Source organism: Misgurnus anguillicaudatus, chromosome 8, assembly GCF_027580225.2.
Source record: "Misgurnus anguillicaudatus chromosome 8, ASM2758022v2, whole genome shotgun sequence".
NCBI classification, from domain to species: domain Eukaryota; kingdom Metazoa; phylum Chordata; class Actinopteri; order Cypriniformes; family Cobitidae; genus Misgurnus; species Misgurnus anguillicaudatus.
In genome coordinates, this window is record NC_073344.2 from 42,803,179 (window position 1) to 42,824,127 (window position 20,949).

At 39.5% G+C, this 20,949-nt stretch overlaps 2 long non-coding RNA genes across 3 annotated transcripts; one reads left to right on the forward strand and one right to left on the reverse strand.

Annotated features, from left to right (window-relative positions):
• Positions 1 to 18: 18 nt before the first annotated feature.
• LOC129455017 (uncharacterized) lies at positions 19 to 20,800 on the forward strand. The gene is made up of 4 exons (XR_012370882.1): positions 19 to 419; positions 12,252 to 12,356; positions 12,466 to 12,673; positions 20,182 to 20,800. It is a non-coding gene; the product is annotated as an uncharacterized lncRNA (long non-coding RNA).
• LOC129426200 (uncharacterized) lies at positions 2,291 to 7,145 on the reverse strand. Of its 2 annotated transcripts, XR_012370881.1 has the most exons (4): positions 6,635 to 7,145; positions 3,364 to 5,961; positions 2,935 to 3,267; positions 2,291 to 2,691 (listed from the first exon to the last, which is right to left on the reverse strand). It is a non-coding gene; the product is annotated as an uncharacterized lncRNA (long non-coding RNA). The 2 variants fall into 2 exon arrangements; XR_012370880.1 differs by lacking the exon at positions 2,291 to 2,691 and having other exon boundaries at positions 2,830 to 3,267.
• Positions 20,801 to 20,949: the final 149 nt, after the last annotated feature.

Below are 20,949 nucleotides of genomic sequence, written 5' to 3' on the forward strand. Positions count from 1 at the left end.
ATTGATTAGCAATTAAACTAGGTAAGTCAAAAAGTATAATGTTTATTATTTTATAAAAAAATCCCAAAATAACTGGGCCGCCCCGCCCATTTCCGGATGTGTCCGTTCGCGCCTGACATGTATTGCGTAAACAGAAAGCGCGTCAACAACAGAGAGACAGTACGTTAAAGAAATTAAGCTTAGAAACTAAAATTAGTTAAAGGTATAAATCTATATACTTTTAAATTTTAACACGTAATGATGAGTAGGTTATTGAGAGGACTCATTGAGAAAGTTTATGTTAGTGAAACGAGCAAGTCACGTCTGAAACTAATAAGGTGGATGCAAAGAAAAAGATTACTCAAAGGAAAAACGAAATGCAGGCGATGCAAGAAACGCATGAAAATTGTGATCTCTTCTTGTAAAGATGGTTACATCTGGTAAGTATGAGATTTGTTTGTTCATTCCTTTAGTAATTCATTCATTTAGCTAATTGGCAGGGGTGGAAAGTAACCAGTTAAACTGTACTGTATATTTTTAATTTTGTAATTTTACTTAACATGAGCACAAATAGGCTAATTAATCTACTTTGCAACTTAAAAAAAAAACACATACTGACTGTACAAAAATACTGCTAGTATTTCGTTCGTCGTCATAGAAATTAAGCCAGAGTTGTGTACAGGGGGTGGGGCTCCGTCATTTATTTGAGACACTGTCCATCAACGCGTTACACATACACATGGCTGCGGTGAACTGGATTCCAGAACCATACATAAAGCATTGTGATATCAATTCCCTCAGTTTGTAATCCGCTGATTCCGCTCCACACTTTCTATTTCCCGCTCACTCGTCACGCGTGGAGATCGAAGTTCATCTCATCCACAGGTAGATACATATTTTACAATACAGATAGCTCTTTATCTGCTGAGGTAGTACTTTGGCAGTTTATTTAGCATTTCTGTCGGCATTATTATTTTTGCCCCTGGACTAGTGCAGTAACAGCATACTTGCGAGTCTGTTTATCTGATCATATTATTAAAAACTATCAGATGTAATACAAACCAGACAACACCGAAAAAATGATATCACGTTGCTAAAATATTTCCCATATTCTGGGAAATGGTACAAGCGTTTCTAGTTAAGCTTGTTTATAACGATGTAAACAGGCTAACGTTAATCGTTTTAACAAAAGTTTTTAATCTCAACTCGTAAATGAACGGACACTTAAACGTCTGTGTTTTTTAAAATCACATTTGGACAGCTAAAAATAGCATCGTGCAACAAAACACATGTGCTCAGAATTCAATACAGCCTATATCCCTTAAAAAAATGTTCTGTGGTAATCCTGTGGTATATCATGTGATAAAACATCAAAGGTACCACACAAAACTGGTGTGGTAATTGTGTAGTGTTTTGTAGTTCTTTGGGTAACTTTACCACAGGATTTTGTTGTAACGTATGTAATATTCCTGCAGTATTCTTGTGGGATTGTGTGGTATTCATTTCATATTTCTGTGGTATTTACCACAGGATTTTGTTGTCAAGTATGTAAGATTACTGCAGTATTCCTGTAATATTCTTGTGTTATTACTTACATATTTCTGTAGTATTTACCACAGGATTTTGTTGTAACGTCTGTTATATTCTTGCAGTAATCTTGTGGTATTACTTTCATATTTCTGTAGTATTTACCACAGAATTTTGTTGTAAAGTATGTAATATTCTTGTGGGATTGTGTGGTATTACTTTCATATTTCTGCGGAAATTACCACAGGATTCTGCTATATCTTGCAGTATTCCTGTAATATTCTTGTGGTATGACTCTCATATTTCTAAAGTATTTACCACAGGTATTATGTTGTTTTTTGGGACACTTTACCACAGGATTTTGTTGTACTGTCTGTAATATTCTTATGGTATTACTTTCATATTTCTATAGTATTTACCACAGGATTTTGCTATATAATATTCTTGTGGTATTCCTGTAATATTCTTGTGGTATAACTTTCATATTTCTGTAGTATTTACCACAGGTATTATGTTGTTTTTTGGGACACTTTACCACAGGATTTTGTTGTACCGTCTGTAATATTCTTATGGTATTACTTACATTTTTTATAGTATTTACCACAGGATTTTGTTGAAAAGTGTATAATATTCCTGCAGTATTCCTGTAATATTCTTGTGGTATTACTTTCATATTTCTATAGTATTTACCACAGGATTTTGTTATATAATATTCTTGCGGTATTCCTGTAATATTCTTATGGTATTACTTTCATATTTCTATTTACCACAGCATTTTGTTTTAATGTAATATTCCTGCTGTAATTACCACAGGATTCTGTTATATAATATTCTTGCAGTATTCCTGTAATATTCTTGTCGTATTACTTTGATTTTTCTGTAGTATTTACCACAGGATTTTGTTGAAAAGTGTATAATATTCCTGCAGTATTCCTGTAATATTCTTATGGTATTACTTTCATATTTCTGCGGTATTTCATCTTTTACCCTGGCTGTGAAGTAATGTAAGAAAAATGCAAGAATTAGTGCAAAACGTCTGTGGATTTTATTAAACAAACCCCGTAAAATCACTTATTAGAAAATAGAGGCAACGGTTTCTTTAGTGAATATCTGGTCCTTCTGCTTTCCCCATTCATGCCCTCGGTCATTGCAGATGCGGTGTCCTGGTTCCTTTTGTCACAGCATCTGTAAAAAAGTACATAATCAAAATGCTAACAATAAAAAATGATGGTTGTCTTAACAAAACTTAAATCACAATTAATCAAAGTGTCTATACTAATATTAAAAGGAATGTTTTTATTTTAACCTTGATTTATCTTTAGTCCCAATTACTTAATGAAGTTTTATTTTAACAAAGTTCGGGAGGTGCACGTTCAGGGAATCAACCAATCAATGAAGAGAAGACCGGTATATAAAGCCGTCTCTCACCTCTATCCTGCGACAAGTTCAACAGCATTTTGGCCCGCCCCTTTTGCTGTCATGTCTGAAATCGACCTGTACCCTTCGGACGACGACTCCTTCGTGACGGTGGAGTCTCCACCTCAACCCGCCGTTCCAAGGAATGCCCTTACTCCAATCGCCAACGCCGAGACTCGGTCCTCAAACAGGGGACGCCAGCCCACACGTTCCACTCCACGGACGCCAAGACGCCGAGGACTACCCTCGCCCCCGCCGGCGAGACAGCCACCATCTTCCTCGACGTCTACCTCCACTCCAGTCCATCCAAACATCCCCGCCATAGGAAAATGGACTGTCAAAGGGCTAAGACAAGCTCTTATTAATTCCGATGTAAACTTCTCACGTAGATTAAATAAAGCGGAATTATATAATTTATACGTTTCTCTGCAATTCACTCACCCTTCTCCTACAGCTTCCACTCCTTCCGTGCGAGCGAGCAAGGCCCGCCGGGCCCCGACCTCGCGTCCTGCAGCTTCTCCACCTCCCTCTCACCCAGTGCCGGGTCCGCCCCCTGCGCCAAGCCGTAGCAGGCCTTCAGCGAGCCCGGGCCGAGCGCCGGAGCCTGTAGGGGGCGAACTTCAAACCTTACCCGCTCAGTTTTTTCCCACAGCTCCTCCCACCACTGCACAGCACAGCTCGACTACCTGCCATGCAAACTACACCACTTCTCAAGCTCCACCTGTTCTTCCTATTTCTTACCCTTTTCCCTATCACTATTTTCCAGCACCGAGTGCTCAACCTAACGTGAGGATGCCTCCATTAGCGGCACAAGGACTGACGTCTTTCCCCTCCCTTCCAGTCCCTACTTCCTCTTCTCACTTTACTCTTCCCCCTGTCCCGGGAGCCGACTTTTGCGTGAGGATGCCTCCGCAAACGGTCTCAGCACCGGGCCCCCTCCCTATTACTGCTCTGCATACCCGTTCCCCATTCTCTCTCTTTACAGCAACACCTCAACCAGCTCCTCCTAACGCCATCGCTTCAGAACCTCCACCAGTGACAAACAATATAAGAGCGCAGATCCTCGCAGGTGCGGATGTTGATTTGGGCTCTTTACTCTCTTTATTCCCTCCATTAGAGTCCAATCGCCGGGTGGACTGCGGCGATATTTCTGTAACGCTAAAAAATACTACACAGTCTTCCTCACGCATTCTGTCTCTGGCAGAATTTTGTATCGCTTTCAGCCGCTATACTGAAATTATATGCTCTGCCTTTCTCCATAGACGGCGCGAGCTGAATGATTATCTTTCCATCATTGCGGAGCTCACGCTGTCCTATGGGGGTAGCCATTTTTACACGTATCACAAACTCTTTTCCGCGAAATGCGCCGTCCGCGTTTCACAATGGAATCAGTGTCCTTATTGGGGAGCGTTGGACACTGATCTCCATAACAGAGTTTTTCTGGGTTGCCGAAATATTTCTTGCGCAATATGCAGATCTGTTAACCACGCGACATGGGCTTGCCCCCAAATTAATCCTTCAATCCCTCCCTGCCCGGAACCGAGCCCGGTCAAATCGACGAGTTACGTCCCGCGACCCGGCAGGGAGGATCACTCTTTCAGCAGCAGAGTGACGAACGTAACGGCAAGCAGACAAGTCTGTAATAATTTCAACGAAGGGAAATGCCCAAGACAGCGTTGCCGCTATCTGCATATTTGTAATTACTGCGGCGGTGCTCACGCCCGCACTGTATGTCCAGTAATGAAATCTGTAAATAAAAGTGCAAAAAACTATCTTTCGACTCCTGTGAATATTTCTTGCCTAGCCGAGGAATTATTACACCACCCCGACGTTACGTTTACAAACTATCTATTGTCTGGTCTCGAACATGGTTTTAAACCCGGTGTAGAATGTCAGCCCACTCAGAATATCATCTGCGATAATCTTCAATCTGCTCTAGCAGAGCCTGAAGTAGTAGACGAGCTAATAAAAAAGGAAATCGAATCAGGGTTTATGATCGGTCCTTTCGAAACGCCCCCCTTCCAAACGTTTCGTATCAGCCCCATAGGTATAGCTACCAGAAAGTTTTCAGGAAAAAAGCGCATGATAATCGATCTCTCTGCGCCTCACAACTCTCCATTTCCGAGCATCAATAGTCTTATTCCACTCGAAGAATTTTCTCTCCATTACCACGATATCGAGCAAGCAATAACAATGATTAAAATCGTTGGCCGCGGCGCATGGCTCGCAAAGGTAGACATCACATCAGCTTTCAAAGTTATGCCAATACACCCGGATTCGTGGCATCTATTTGGCATACGCTGGCGCAATAAGTTCTATTTCGCCGTGCGTCTAACTTTCGGTTGCAAAAGCAGCCCAAAAATATTCGACACGCTATCTGAAGCAATATGCTGGATTCTATCCAACAATTACGCAATTCCCCATCTCCTTCATTTGCTAGATGATTTCTTAATTATCTCACCTCATGACGCTATCCCCGCAGCGCATCTCCTTACAGTGCAACAGGTTTTTGCAAAGCTAGGGATTCCGATAGCTCAGGAAAAAACCATGGGCCCATCAACATCAATCGAATTTTTGGGCATCAATTTAAACTCAGTAAAATTCCAGGCTTCACTGCCCAAGGAGAAAATCGACAGAACCATTTTGGTCGCGTCTGATTTTCTAAGCCGCACAAACTGTTCCAAACGCGAACTTCTCTCTTTACTTGGCCATCTAAATTTTGCTATGCGCATAAATTCCACAAGGTCGCCCCTTTATCGCGCATCTCCTCGCCCTCGCATCCTCGGCTCTCGCACTAGAAGACGAAATTATTTTATCCTACGAATGCAAAAACGATCAGTGGAACGGCTTAACTTTTTTCTATGACAATTGCATTTCTTCCCCCCTTGACATTACACTATTTACCGACGCAGCCCCCTCAATTGGTTTTGGGGATTTTACCAAGGACGCTGGTTCGCGTCCCCCTGGCCATCCCAGCTTCTAGTCTTACCGCAGTCCTCAGCCCTTTTCGAGCTCTATCGGATCGTCGTCGCAGCTTCCCTGTGGGGAAAAGAGTGGTCGTCAAAAAGCATTTTAGTCCATTGTGACAACGAAGCCACTGTATACTGCATTAACAAAGGCCGTTCTCACTCCCCTGCGTTAATGCCATTCATCAGACGCCTAATTTGGATTTCTGCATGCGATCAGTTTATTATAACTGCTAAACACATTCCAGGCTCAAAGAACCAAATCGCTGACTCTCTTTCCCGTTTTTCGTTTCAGAAATTCAGGACGCTGGCACCAGATGCGGACCCAGTTCCAACCCCAGTCCCTCATTATTCTCAGCTGATCTTCCCATAAATCACCCGTTAAAATCCCTTCTGAGCACTTCCATCAATACCATCCTCCAAGCAGTCTCACCTAGAACCCTCCAAACATATTTCACAGCATGGAAATCTTTCAAATCTTTTCACCTGTCTTACAACCTGCCGTTTCCCGATTTCTCTCTCGTATCCATTACGTCATTCATATCTCACCTTAACAGCATTAAAGGCTTACAAGCCGGGTCCATTAAAGGCTATCTAAGCGGCATCCAATTCTTCCATAAATTATCTTACGGTAAACCCGCCCCAGCCATAAACAACTCTCAAACTTCCCTCTTAATAAAAGGAATTCAAAGAACCCATCCCACCCGCCCAGATAACAGACAGCCTATTACTATCGACATACTCACCAAATGCATCTCTACACTCCGTCTCGGCTACCATTCTATCAACACCGCTCGCACACTAGAAGCAATGTTCATCCTGGCTTTCTTCGGTTTTCTTCGCTGCTCCGAATTAACAGTCACGTCCAACTTCAACACAAAAATCCACCCTACAATTACAGATTTACAGGTTGTAGAAAACGAAACCGAAACCATATCTTTTTTCATTAAACAAAGCAAAACTGATCGAGCAAAAAAGGGTCACTTAATTTACATTTTCAATCTGCCAACTCCCATTCAGCCGTACCACTCTCTATTAAATTACATGTATTACAGACGTTCCATAATTAAATCCCAATCAGATCCACTCTTCGCCGACGATTTTAATAACCCAGCTACAAGATTTTGGTTCCAAAAACACCTCAAAGCAGTTCTCACCCAGTCTGGTATCGCAGCAAATCAATTTTCAAGTCATTCTTTCCGCATCGGAGCAGCAACTACAGCCGCACAAAATGGTCTTTCACAGGAACAAATTCAAATCCTAGGTCGCTGGTCATCAAACGCCTTCCAAACTTACATTAGATCCAGCCGCTTTCACATCAGAAACGCACAACAAGCATTAACTAATTAATACCCGTTAATTCATACCACCTGTGTTAATTTTTGACATCGTCAGACGCTCACGTTCGCGTCGCCGCGAGGGTTCCCCGCTCGCAAGGGGCAGGGTCTTATCCCCGTGTCACAACCCCTTCAAAGCGCTGGTCGAACCCTCCCGACCGAATGTTTTGTGGCTCTCTCCGTTCGACTGCAGGCGGGGCCTACCCGTCCAATGCTGCGAGCACGTCTTCCAAAGCTCCCGTTGGATGCTGCGAGGGCCCTCCCGGTCAAACGGCTAAAACTCGACCCCGATTCGTGTCGTTCGCTAAAGCTTTCCGTTCAACTGCTGGCGGGGCTTACCCGTCCGACGCCGTGAGCATTAAGCCCCGTCGGATGCTGCGAGAGCCCTCCCGGTCGAACGGCCAAGCCCAAACAAATTTTTTGTAATTACTTCTCACGCCCTTCACTTTATTGGGGGGTTAATTTCACTACGTTTTTACCGGTGCTGTCCTGCGCTTACTTTGCTTTTATGGGGGAGTTCTCTGGGTTCGGGCCATATTCCGAGCTCGGAGCCCTCCCCTGACAGCACGCCAAATACGCATAAATTAATATTTATGAATTACCCAAATTACGATTTCATGTACGTGTAAACTCGTGAAATGAAGTTTTATTTTAACAAAGTTCGGGAGGCGCACGTTCAGGGAATCAACCAATCAATGAAGAGAAGACCGGTATATAAAGCCGTCTCTCACCTCTATCCTGCGACAAGTTCAACAGCATCCCTCCACCACCCCATCACCTCACTCTAGCCTGGGTTCTTCTCCCAGTGATTAAAGGGGGGGGAGTTCTCTGGGTTCGGGCCATATTCCGAGCTCGGACCCCTCCCCTGACAGCACGCCAAATACGCATAAATTAATATATATGAATTACCCAAATTACGATTTCATGTACGTGTAAACTCGTGAAATGCCCAACTAAAATAAAGTCCCAAAGTCTTAAATGTAGTGATATCTTTCATTGCAGGATAACAGTTTTTAAAGCATTTAAGTAAAACGTACTTGCATGCACTTTTATCCAAAGGGACTTAATGAAGTGAGAAAAACAATGAAGCATTTCATCCGACAATATGAGAAGTGCTAAGATATCACAATATGTATACTGCACTGTAGCTGTATTGTTCTTACCATATAATAATTATATATCTTTTTAAATGTTCAAGGTGAAGACAAGTAAATTAAGTAAATTAAGAATTATATATTTTTTCATAATTCTTTTCAATATTTGTATAACCATGATTTGAGGAATAATTGTTTCTGACAGGTAATTAAATAATACTACCACACGAAAACAATAGAAAAACCACATATGGCATCTAATGGTAAATTCGTGTGATACAGTACAACAAAAAGTGCTGTGGTATTCCTGTCATATTTAGCTCTGTCCAAACGCTATGGTTTTATCACACAAAAACAACAGAAAAACCACACATGGCATCTAATGGTAAATTTGTGTGATACAGTACAACAAAAAGTGCTGTGGTATTCCTGTCATATTTAGCTCTGTCCAAACGCTATGGTTTTATCACACAAAAACAACAGAAAAACCACACATGGCATCTAATGGTAAATTCGTGTGATACAGTACAACAAAAAGTGCTGTGGTATTCCTGTCATATTAAGCTCTGTCCAAAAGCTATGGTTTTATCACACAAAAACAACAGAAAAAAACACATATGACATCTAATGGTAAATTCGTGTGATACAGTACAACAAAAAGTGCTGTGGTATTCCTGTCATATTAAGCTCTGTCCAAAAGCTATGGTTTTATCACACAAAAACAACTGAAAAAACCACATATGACATCTAATGGTAAATTCGTGTGATACAGTACAACAAAAAGTGCTGTGGTATTCCTGTCATATTAAGCTACACTCATTTGTTGTGTGGTAGTTTCCTGTTGTACCGAAGCAGTACCACAGGATTACCACTGGACTTTTTTGTAAGGGATGCGTTAATGTAAAATAGTTAAACAGTACACAAGCAATTAGCCTCATATATTTGTAATAGTGTGTAAATACACTCATGTTTCTCTGAGCTTAGTTAAACAGTAGCTGGGTCCCAATTCAAGGGCTGCGACCTCGGTCTTTTAAGGTGGCAACCTCAGAAGTCCATAGCTATGTCTGAAACCGCTCCCTATCCACTAGTGCACTATATCGGGTGTCGGCCATTTTGTAGTGCTGTCCGAAACCTGATGCTGAGCCCCAATTCGCCTACTTATACTACGACCTAAAAGTATGTACTGTTTTTGTGAGGAAAACATACATACTTCTGAGTGTGTAGCAAAAGAGTATGCACGTTCTGGGACATACTTCGATGACGTCATGCAACGTGAACGAAAACGTGGTTGCCTAGTTACGCACACCACGACAATAACAATATTTCATTCATTCTTATAACTTATGTCCAATATAATTTTATTTACTATTCCCATCTTTTTATCCTCATCGTTTTTTTCACAATACATTTTACAATGTGTTCTACCAAGTTGAGGAGTGAAGCAGGGCGTGGTCATAGAACCAAACACAGGTCGTTTGTGAGGCGGCTGGTTCTGACGCTCATGTGCAATGTCTGTAACGAAAGCTGCTTATTTTAAAGTCAAAATATTTAAAGTTTATAGTATAACTATTGTTTAACGTATTTTATACTTATGTATATAACTAAAAAATACCTAGATAAAAATGAACCATGCTTTTACTATAGTAAAGTATAGTAACCATGTTTCTTTGGTTGGACTAATAAAGATAACATTTGTACAGCCACAGTATTACTACAAATAAGCCAGAGGGTCAGTGTGGTTAAACTCCTCCCTCCCGCATGCAATGGGTTGTGAACTTGTGGGCAATATTAGCTGTTAGAGTGTGCATTGATCTGCACTTCGAATTCTAGCCGGAAATAGTAGACCATCCGGGTATCTTTGGGAGACTCATTTCAACATACTACGATTTGGGACGTACTAATTCTAGTTTCAAATACTATTTAGGATGAATAGTATGCGAATTGGGACTCAGCATGAGTGAACAAGAACTTCATTCCCTACATTCATTCACTACATTTTACCCACAATGCACTCTGATTTTGAGGGTACATTCGATGTACACTCGTTCACTCATATTTCCCATGATGCAACGGGAGACGAACGTGTAACTTGAATCAGCTGAAGGATACTGACAGTAAACACCAAACCTTTAGGTTTATACACTTTTGTTACCTCTTGTTGTCAGTTATTTTCTACTTTTTGAAAATAAACAAATGAAAAATAATTGCGTTACCTTTAATTTAAAATCTAATACACATTTTTATTAAACAATAAATAAACAGCAGTAAATATATATAAACAGTTGTTTTGCCCTCTTTATTGTCAACTAATAGAATAAATATGACAAATGTGAAAAACAGAAAAGAAAGTAAACTTTACCATTTCACAGCACAATCAATAAAGCCACACAGGTGTTTATGATGAATCTCTGTGACAGCTCTCTGGCGCATGGTATTTACGTCAGTGTCCGAAACGCTCACTTATTTTCATTTGCTTCTTCCCCTTATACTGTACTCATTTGTCATTCCCCATATAGGGAATAGTGAATAAGTGAACGAGGGAACGGTTTCAGACACAGCTCATGAAGAGAACTGAAATGAGACGGTCTAACCTTTGGAGGACCCATCATTTGCGTCACCTGCTGTATGCGCCCACCACGCCTGTCAGCAGGACACAATGGAGCCGTTTCTGACTTATTAAAATAAATATGGAACAAGAAAATATTAAATTATTTTACAAAATATGACTCGTTGATGTAGATTAAACTATTCAACAGGATATCAAATTAAACAACCTTAAAAATATACGCAACATAAACATAATAATAATAATAATAATAATAATAATACAAAACATAACTTATAATACTAAAACAGTGAAAAGATAAATGTTTGTTTTCTGATAAATACACACTTTTTTAAATAAAGGTTTTAATTGTTTATTTTAGAATATCCAGCTGTTATATAAACCCTTTTGATCACGTGATCAAATAGCCTGCACGCGCATTTTGGCAACAGAAGTGGTGTTATTCCCCAGTGGTTCTAACGTGTTAGCACCAGCATCAAGATGTCTGGTTGTTGCGTTTGGTTGCACTAATATAATATACTAATATTATATACGTATATATGTATCTGGCCACTTTAAATTTGGCCATCTGCTAACGTCTTTTATCCACTCCACTATAGACCCCTTCAAGGTTTGTAAACATTGAATGACTATCGGGTGCGCGCGCAGCATGGGGTCAAACTGTTCATACCATTTAGGCTTTATAATTTAATCTAACAGGGCTGAAAAATGATGACTTACCTCAAATGAAGTGAGCACTACAAACACAAGCCTCTTTGATATTTGCATTGTCCCAGTCTGCACGTTAATTGCTTGCAGATGTTGTATTTTTTTGTTTTTGAGATTCTGCATGAATCGCGAAAACTTAACGGAAGACCTGGTGCGATTATCACAGCCCACGACGTAAGTAGGCATTTTTGACGATATCGAATAATACGCAACTCAATCTGCTGCAATCTGTTTTCTGACCCCGACATGCGCAGTGGGAACCGCCTGTGACGTGAACCGTGAAGGGGTCTATAGTACACGGATCTGGTAGCTGTGTTGAAAAAGTTGATAAAGTCAACTTTTTAAAATAACTTTCTCTGTCTGTGTTGTTTCACTGCTGATTCTTGCCATACTTCTGTTGCCAAACTGCACGCGCATAAGTTGCCATGTCGTCATTGTGTACAAACAGTAAAAGGGTCTATTCTAAGCATGAAAAATTTTAACTTTGGTGGAAAAACACGCCGTGTCAATAAGTAATGCGTTTTAAAACATGAATGCATTAATGTAAACATGGCCTTAGGGGAACACTATTTTGTTTTGCTGTGTACAGGTTGTATAGTGTTGACAATAAAGCTACCCTGACTCTAATATACTTCATATAAATACTGTTCAATTGCAGGCAGTGCAAAAAGTCATGCGGACGAAAGAGAAAAAGCATTAGGACCAACTCAATTTTTTCCAAATCCCATGCAAGCCTTTTTAGTTGGATGAAGTATATACACAGGTAAGTTTATATTGTCTGTAATCTCTAGTGCGTTTTTATCCATCACTGTCTGAACATTAAATTTTGGATTCTGCCCTTGTACAATAATATTGCATTGCATTATGTTTAGATTTTCACAGGGTCTTCATTTGAGACAGGTGGATATGATCCAAGATAACATCTCAAAGAGTAGTGCAACTCTGTCCAAGATGTCCATGAAATTGCGCAGTGTATGTGTGAGAAGTATGCGAAGGTTCAGGAAAAAAAGAGGGCAAAAAGTTGGTGGGCTCAATGTATGTGTACACATTGATGAAAGCAAGTTTCGCCACAGACGAAAAGTAAGTTTTGAATTCAGAAAACATCTATTTTCTTCTAATGTGGATGTGTAGATATAAGAAACACATTTTTGCATTGTTTGTAAATAGACACTTTTTATAAGACTATAACATTTGGTAGAGCTACAGGATTAACCATAAGAAGATCACAATCTTGATTTAAATACCCAGAAAATACTTGTTTTTAAATGACATCAATTTGCCTGTGCCAGAGAAAGCAGGTGAACTACTTAGGGATGGGCAATTTACCGGTAATCATTTGTCAGATGGATTTTGGACTATGGTCTCTAAGGCTCCACTCACACTATCCAAACCAAACTGTACACAAGTGCGATTGTACTCCTCCAGAAGCACGCACTCACACTATACTTTTATTCATCCGAGCCTGGGTGCGCTTTCGTCATTACGATGCGATTGTTTTGAACAAAGCAGGAAGTAAAGTGCTCTCTTAACACTGGAACCCATCATAATGTTAAGTCTGTGTTTTTTATCTAGAGTTGTTTGGTGCGCGATGACATGCAGCCCTCTCATGTCTATCATATTGCTTAGTTGGTCTGTCACGTGTGTAGCTCATACATTCACATAAACCTGCTGCACGCATCATGAAGTTGAGTGGTCGTGCAAGTGACGTCTCTCCTTTTGAACCGCGCTCCAGCCCATCCCACTCCAGCCCACCTCTGCAAGCCGGCCAGGGCGCGATTAACCAAACTGTGCTTGTGCGCGCTACAGAGCGATCACACTAGTCAAACGAACTAGGCTTTCAGGGTCAAACGTGCCCGGGTGCGTTTTGGTTTGCATAGTGTTGAGTGCACCCTAACTTGGTTTCTCGCTGGCATGATGTTGCTCTGCTTAGGGATGCAGCGATTAACCGGTTTTACTTTTAACTACGCTTTAAAATGTCATGTTTACTAATTGTAAAGGCTTTGTAACAACCGTGTGTTTCTGTTTCACACACACACACCAGATTCATAAACCACCAAGTGGCGCAGTTGTGTTTTTGTGCTTGTCTGATGCAGGCTGGTTGGTGCATTGTATGACAAGGCCCTGTGAAATACGAAGTGCGTCTGTTGTTGGTTTGTGCATCTTGTTTGTGTGTGCATGCATGTGTGAAACAGAGCCACACTCCAATCAGTCCATGCATCACTACAAACGAAACCTCCTGCCTAGGCCGGTATGAGATAGGGCTGTGCAATTAATAATTTTTCGATTTCAATTTCGATTTTTGCACATTTCGATTGCAAAAACAAGATAATCGAGGGAGATCGATTAGTGTGCCGCATTTCTGTTATTTCGTTTTGAGTCATTAATCCGACGCGTCATAACAGGGTTCCCGCGGGGTCTTAAAAAGTCTGAAATTTAGAAAGTTAAATTTAAGGCCATAAAAAGTCTTAAAAATGGCCAGATTTTCACCCTAGGTCTTAAATTTAATTAACCCAAGTCTTAAATTTCTTACCTCCATTTATTCCCGAAAAGGTTGTCCGAAAAAAATAAAATGGTAAATTAAAATGCTGTAGAACTAATCAGTGACGGAGGAAGAATGTATTTGATGGGTGGGCCTCTAAAAAGAAAAGTTCTGCACTTTGCGTGTCACTGAATGTCACTTCAATCCAGTTTTTAATCATTATTTTTTAAAGAGGATACAAATGTAGGCTATTATAATCCACGCAATTCATGCCATAAGCTATATTTCAGGTGTTGTGATCCGACTGTATACTGTAGGTTTGGCGAGAAACAAACCTTAAATGCAGTTTTTTATAAGCAAAAATCTTTTCTGTGTTAATTTAACCAACTAGCCCGTGGCTTACCAGAGCATTTGCAAGGTTCTGAAACAGAGGACCCAGAAGCGAAAAAATCAACACTGCTTTATTGAAAATCAACTTAACAGTCAGGCCGTCAAGTCCCGCGCCATCAACAATGAGTCAACTTTAGTGTTACACAGTTTTCATATGCAGCCTACAAATGCGACCTCTGGAGGCTACAGCCTTCGGATTTAGAAACGGCCTTGTTTGCAACACACAACAAACCACGAACAGCCTTTTTCCTTTTCATTTCATTATTGTGTAATTAGAGAGGGGAATAAATGCGATGGCATAATAGCGCATATGCATATAACGTATGGGTGGAGAAAGTGTAAAACATGTTAACAAGCCACATATCAGCAGCTGACCATACTGATCTTCCCATATTAGTGGATTTTATTTGTCAAAAAAAAAAAAAAAAACAATAAACAAAGATATAATAAAAATATAATGTTTTGAGAATTTCTGAGATCATTGTGCCGCTTTGGTCTTAAATTTCACTCATAATGGTCTTAAAAAGGTCTTAAAAAGTCTTACATTTGACTTGGTGAAACCTGCAGGAACCCTGCATAAGCAGCTGCGCCTCGCACACAAAGTAGAAATCCTCATGTATTTGTTCAGTTTTATGCTTTTCAAGCGAGCGGAGGCAAACTATCCCTCACGTTTAAAATATCAGCTGGATCGTGGCGCCGCTCTCCGTGCAGAGAGCTGCGCGCTCAGTCATCTGTTTAAAGTCAGGTCACTAATAATCCTGTTTATGTTTGTAAAGTTATATGCATTTCAAGAGATCGTGTTTAAAATGTGAATCGCGTTCTGCTGGCACTTAAACACGACTGCTTTGACACGTGTAGCCTTCTGCAGCAACACTAAACAATGCATTGAATGTATGCAGGGCTTGACATTAACACCCGCCGAATGCGGGTAGATTTCGGCTGCGACCGTTTGTGGAGACGCGCGCGCGTTCAGCGGAGCGTTGCGGACCAAAACGCCACCTCCCAGAGAGCACGCGAGAGGTGATGGATTTGCGAATGCACAAGAGGACGCAGTCTGAGCGCATACACACTTCGGGAAAGATACAACAATTGCATGGAAGTGATTGGAGAGATATATATTGCGTGCACATTCTCAGGGCAAGAGCGGAGAGAAATTCAGCGCATTCCTGAATGCACACGAAATCAAATGAAACCCGCCAGCTGAGAGGTTCGCGCATCATTTTAATGTAGGCTACTTTGGGCAACAATAATGCCCTCTCGACAGTTGTCATTAAAAGTCTTAAATCACTTTTAACAGAAATCATGATCAAGCATATAAAATACAATCTGCATAAACAAGTTGAAAGTAAAATTCATGTACATTTCTTGACTGCTGTTGTTAATAAATATTTAAAGTGGTTGTCGAGGGGTTTTGTGTTTATCATTTCAGTTAATCTTCTACACCCCTGCTCCACTTTTAATATATTCATTCAATGTAAATCTATTTATGCCTTACTAGACTGTTTTTATGCACCTAAGTATATGATATGATCTATACTGATATACCTGGTATATACCAGCTAATGTTGTCCTAATTTGGGTGGTCAGACTGCATTTGAAATTCAATCTGCATCTAATTTAGCTAAACCAAGTAAATTTGCTCAAATTAAAGTCATTTTAGGATGCCAAAGTCAAGTTTAATCATATAAAATTTATTTAACCAGCAACAAAATTGTGGCCTGTGAAAATGCTGAGTGGCTAGTAACTTTGGAAAACAACTAGCCACTTTGGCTGGTGAGCAAAAAAGTTAATGTCAAGCCCATGTATAAATGCATGTTTTTACAGTCATTTAAGTAATCGTGTTAAATAATCGAGATTAAGATTTTTATCAAAACAATCGGGATTATGATTTTTCCCATAATCGAGCAGCCCTAGTATGAGATCCTGGCGGTATGATAACCTTAAAGCGGAATTGAACCCTAGACATTTTAGCTTGTTATCATGGGTAATTTATGTCCATTTGATTTTACATGGGAAAAAAAGAAATTTGCACAATTTTGATTATTAGATTAGTGTGTTGCAGCTGAATTTTCGTAACGGTCTTTGATGGACTCAATTAACCAGAATGCACTGCACGAAAATGAATCATTAGCTCTACCCTCTAACCGCTGATCGATGCAGTCTTCAGGTTTGTTCGACCTCATGCGGCGCCACAAGAACCGACAGCCAGACGACATCCAAGTCCCGTGAGGCTTGCGGTACCCTGACGTCATCCAGCCGCCGATTCCTGCGGCGCCACATGAAGTCGAACAAGCCTAATAACTTTTACCGCTCAACCAGCTCTCAGATCAACTCAAGTCAACTTGAAGTTAGCCGGTAGACGAACATCAACATAGAGTAACTCCGCTTTTACTGTCTCTGAAGTAAATCACCAAAAGGAAATTACCAAAACTCTAGATAAAAGAAGACTAGAACCTGTGTAGTTTGTGGATGTAAGGACAACAAATTCAGGCCACCGGGAGTTTTTATTGTTTACATCAATGCGACAGATTACTCGAAAATTTGAATATGCAGCCAGCATTTTCGTAAGGAAGATTTCAAGTACTGTTTTCAGGCCAGTTTTTCCGCGGACTCAGGTAATGTAAAATGGTCAAAATATCTAAAACATAATTTGGCTTAGTTGTTGCTAGTTTCTGTGTAAACATACTACGTAGAAAGTTATTATCATGTTGTTGTTATTATGAACACGAGCAAAGCAGGCTAACGTTAACTCATCCTGTGCAGCTGTCAATCAAACCCTCAACCCCCCCCCCCCCCCCATTTCGAACATTCATAATTATGTTGTCGTGCATTTTTCTTCCGGTGATTTGATGACGGTCACTGTGCTCCTAGTGAAAAAAGTTAGTCTGGAGCCCTGATATTAAATGTAAACATTAAGGGGCGGTTTCCCGGACCGGGATTAGACTAGATCCTAGACTAAAACATTTTAAGAGCTGTCCAATCTGACAACAACTTGCACTGACATATCTTAAAATACATCAGTGCCCTTTGTTTTGCCTCAAAATGCACACAAGTAATGTTTTTAGTAAGGCATGTTTGTTAAAACTAGTTATATTTCCTAATTAAACTAAGGCCTAGTCATGGATTAATCCCTGTCCAGGAAACCGCCCTTAAATCAATTACTGTACATGACTTAAAGAGTAACTAAACCCTAAACAGTTAATGATCTGTAAGAATGGGGCGTTATTAGTGCTGTTCATTGATTTTAGTAAGTTTTTTGACATTTGGATATTAAGTGTTTCAATACTACAATATATGGTGTAAAAACATCTGTGCTGCCCTCTTCAGGTTGAACGGTGGCTACTGCAGTTGAATTTTCCTATTGGATGTTGGGTCCAAAAAATAACTCGTGATGTAAGCAGGTTCAAGCTCACCACGCCCTTGTTACGATCTCACCACACACTTGGTACGAGCTTAGTTCGTCCCCTCTATCTTCGTTGGGATCTGCCCACTTTTCTTGCATTTTTTTAAAATATTGCCAGTGGGTGGAGTCAGGCTCTGACCAGGGGTTTAGTTATGCTTTAAGGATTTAATGAATTTTGTAAAACACAACTCATACCTTGGAAACGATATCACAGAACATTTTAGAACACAGAACATTGACTGTTTAAAACCCCGGTATACCTTGAAACCGGAACCGCCCCATGCCTACTCCTGCCCACAGGTCCCGGATCCATGAACCAACACGGTGCTGATGGTCTGACTGACTGCAATTAATTGTTACATTCTTTTAACGTGTTAATAATTAATTAATTAATTGCATGAGTTAATGCTGACAGTGCTAATATTTATATTTGATTTCTGTAATATTAAGCTGCACCTGTTAAAATGACTCGCAGTACCTGGTCCAGGATGACCCTGTTTTATTATTAGTTTTGAGTGGTTCTTATCATTTTCACTTAAAAAACCAAACCAAAGTAAGAGACATTTTCTCAGACCAAAATTAAAAGTTCTCTACTCCAAGAGAAATGTAAAAAAAAATGAAAAAATATATATTTAACAATTGTTCAAAGGTTTGTTTGTGATTGTATACATGAATGTTGTGGAATTAATGAATTAATTAATATAATCACACCAACAAAATCTGTAATCGTTGCATCCCTTGCTCTGCTGCATGTATGGTCACAAAAACTTTAAACAAGCGTTTTAAGCCATAACAATGCAGTCGACATACGTACATATAATACAACTAAATACAACTCAAAACTAGCCACAAACTAACCCAATCACATCTGGAGGGTTTTTTCCGTGTTCCGGGGATAAAATCTGAATTTTTGGCAGGGTTCATCTGCTAAATTCACATTAAGGGGCTAGATATCACATTACTGTAATCACTTCAACGCACAGACTTTCCAAACTGTCATTGTGTACAGTATATTAGATACTGGGACAAAACAATAGAAAAAATATGTTTTAAGTTTAATTTTTCATCGGGACTAGCTGGCTAACTAGCTATGCAGTTGCATGGTTCACTTTTTAGGCAGTAATAGAGGCAAAACAGTTTGGCTTAATTGGATAATTATTTTATTTAATTATTTTAAATTTTATTTAGGGATGCACCGATACGGAAATTTTGGCCGATACCGATTACCGATAACTCTTTAAATTTGGGGGGCGAAATATATATATATATATATATATATATATATATATATATATATATATATATATATATAGGCCGATAAATATTCATATTATTTTCACAATGATAAACTTGCAGATCACGGACATCTTGTCTTTGCCCTAGACTAGCATACTCTTCTTAAGCCCGCAACACGTGCCATCTTCGTGCTATGTCACAGAAAGCACCAATCAAAACTCCACATGGCCAGCAATGAGCAAGTGAAGTGGTTCAACAAACCAAAATAATCCATAATTTATCGGCTTTCATTTATCGGCCTAATTTTGCTATCGGACCGATAACCGATAATATTACAAATAAGCAGTTATCGGCCGATAACGATATGTCGGTCGATATATCGTGCATCCCTAATTTTATTATTTGTTTGGCCTTCTAAAAGACCAAATTCAAATGAAATGTAGACTGAGACACTATAAAAAATAGAGGGTTGAGTGGACCCAGAGGTCAACCTTTTGTCTCTCTAAACTCTACAGACAAAAATGACACTGTTCACATAATCAAACTCTTAAAATACCAAATATGTGCTTGTAAAATGTGTTTTCTTCATCCAGTTAAAATGCAATGTATTAAAAATACATATTGTACCATTTTTTTCAGTGAAGACTATGCACTTGACTTGTTTATTATTAGTTTACAATGAAGCACTTCTTTGTGTTTATTATAGTTTTGATCTTAATGCTTGTAAAAGTTTATTTCATCACTGACTGTTAACTTATCTTGGGTGAGCTTGAGTTTGTCTTTTTAGGTTTCTATTAGTTTTTTGTGATATTGACACTAGTGAAAAGAATTATGGACATTCTATGGTATCAAAAATAAACCCATTTAAAGAAAAAAATAAGTATATCATGATATCATTATCAATAAATAAAATGGCACATATTTTGATAAGATTTTGGTCATTATTCACCCCTATACAGTACTTGTTGTGCACCAAATATCTGAATTATCACAGAAGTAAAAGTCTTGAGAATTATTTGAGGCTATTGCGTTTGATTTCTAAAAAAAATAGTGTTTGACATTTATTTTATTATTTTTCAGTATGGGAGAGGGCGTTTGGGGGGTGCATGGAGAAGAAAAAGCTGGGTATTCGGAATGGTTGAGATTTTGCCCTCCCGAAAACCAGTACTGCGGTTGGTGGACAAACGGGACAAGACAACCCTCTTACCAATCTTTGAAAAACATGTAAAACGAGGCAGCATTATTCATAGTGATGAATGGCGTGCATACTCGAGTCTTCCAGAGAGAGGATATCAACACCACACAGTGAACCACAGCGTTAATTTTGTAAACGCATTGACAGGGGTACATACACAAAACATTGAAAGGGCATGGACAAACTTCAAAAGGGAAGTGTGGAGGTTGCGTGCAAATCGGTCAGAGAAGTCTCTCAAAAACCATCTGATATATATAGAATGGACTTATTGGTTAGGCAGGAGACATAGACAAGGAATTCTTGGGAGGCTTTTGCATGATATTACTCAGTTTTATCACTGACTATTTCTATTTTCTTTTTTGTTTGAATTTGTGTTTCTCTAACTGTTGTTTTGACTTGTACAATATTTTCATGTTTTTACATACCTTTTGATTTACTACAGATGCACATACATCAGTGTAAAAAAGTGAAAGGTTATTAAAAGGAGTTGATTGGACAAACAAATGAGTCTGCATATTTTCCTCATTCAGCATCTATGTACTTGTTCTGTTTTGCTGTTATTTTTCTTGTCTAATAACAGATATTTAGTAGTGATGATGTTTACTGTCTATTGACAGTCTGCTGAAAATCCCCTGACTAGTAGCCATGTTGTC